Below are 1,776 nucleotides of genomic sequence, written 5' to 3' on the forward strand. Positions count from 1 at the left end.
ACGTGGAATCCTCCCGGACCGGGGCACGAACCCGCGTCCCCCGCATCGGCAGGCGGACTCCCAACCACTGCGCCACCAGGGAAGCCCTGTGCACCCTTTGATAAGGGTAAATAGGTAAAGGGTTTATTCAACAAATATTACTTGAGCACCTACTATGTGTCAGATACTATTAGATACTGAGCTGTTTTTTTTTTCCAGAAACCTGACAGCTCTTAAGATACCACCACTTGCTTCTTTACTAAAAAAACAAACAAACAAACAAAAACCAACCAAACAAACAAATAAACCCAAAAGCAGCTGGAAAAATGAAGGCAGCTGGGAAAATAAAAGTATTATACCATACCTTCAATTTCCCCTTTTTTTCACTGCCCTGGATTAGCTCTGTCAGTTATCATCCAGGATATATCAATTGGTAACTTTCTGACTGAACGGAAATCTTCATGGATCACTCTTGCCCTTGTAGGCACAGCAATACCACACGCAAACCTTCTCTATGAATGGATTCAAGCTATGCTTGGGCTGTTTTCCAAGAAATTCATTAGACAAAAATGAGTTTAAAGGTACAAAATGACCTAGTGCAAGAAATCCTGGAAGATGGACTTTGTGTGGCACCTAGATGTTGGAGCTATGTGTTAACCCAATTCACTTAGCAGTGCTTTAACAGGCCTCTTTTAATAGCTAGGGTCTTACTATAATCATTGATTTTGTGTTGTTGATAGAATTTGCTAATTGGTCTCTACAATGCTCTACTTCTTTGTTAGTTTTATTTGGGGCTGCAATGTGCACAGTTATTCTCAGCCTATCTTTCAGCCAGGGGTGTTTCACATGATGCACTTCTGGGCAATGCAATGCAACTGGAAGTCATCTAAGGGTGCTTATTAGAAAACCAGAAGGAACTTTGTCCTAAATGGCATCACAAAGCCAACAAGAAGAGCCGTGGTTTACCTTCCTCTCAAATTCTCTTTGAAGAAAACCAAATCTCCATTTGGTTAAGCCACTGTTATACACAGCTGTTATACGCAGCTAAACATCTTCCTAATCGACAAAACTTTGTAGGTAAATTAACATTTACCAAAACCTCTTTTATGGGTATCTAAGAATTCTTGCTTTACAGTTAATTTGACTATAGTATTTATAGGTTTAAATGTATACAGTGTTAATCTTTGATTTTAAAGACACATTGGTTCATCCATCTTGGGAGGTTTTTTAAATTAATTATTAATTGTTTTTGCATTGGAGTTCTTTTTGTCCCCAATATAAAACGTGTTTATTCTCCAAAGTTCTTTCTTATGGGTCTCCAGTCAGGAAAGATAAGTTTATCCTAACAAATAGAAAGGGTTATGAAATTACATTTAAGTATAAGGTAAAATTTTTTTTGAGCCAATGATCTATTACTTCTTGCAATTAATTATTAGCTCAACATCTATGTGCATTGGATTAAGTCTAATGATTTTTTTAACATCTTTATTGGAGTATAATTGCTTTACAATGGTGTGTTAGTTTCTGCTTTACAACAAAGTGAATCAGTTATACATATACATATGTTCCCATATCTCTTCCCTCTGGCGTCCCCCTCCCTCCCACCCTCCCTATCCCATCCCTCTAGGTGGTCACAAACCACCTAGCTGATCTCCCTGTGCCATATGGCTGCTTCCCACTAGCTATCCACCCTATGTTTGGTAGTGTATATATGTCCATGCCACTCTCTCACTTCGTCACAGCTTACCCTTCCCCCTCCCCATATCCTCAAGTCCATGCTCTAGTAGGTCTGTGTTT

General features: G+C 39.0%; 1 protein-coding gene across 1 annotated transcript in view; it reads right to left on the bottom strand.

The window, feature by feature from the left end:
- The window catches only part of PTCHD4 (patched domain containing 4), a 194,353-nt gene that overhangs the window by 2,785 nt on the left and 189,792 nt on the right, over window positions 1-1,776 (bottom strand). The window lies entirely within an intron of this gene.

The sequence above is a fragment of the Physeter macrocephalus genome, chromosome 18 (assembly GCF_002837175.3).
Source record: "Physeter macrocephalus isolate SW-GA chromosome 18, ASM283717v5, whole genome shotgun sequence".
Lineage (NCBI taxonomy): Eukaryota > Metazoa > Chordata > Mammalia > Artiodactyla > Physeteridae > Physeter > Physeter macrocephalus.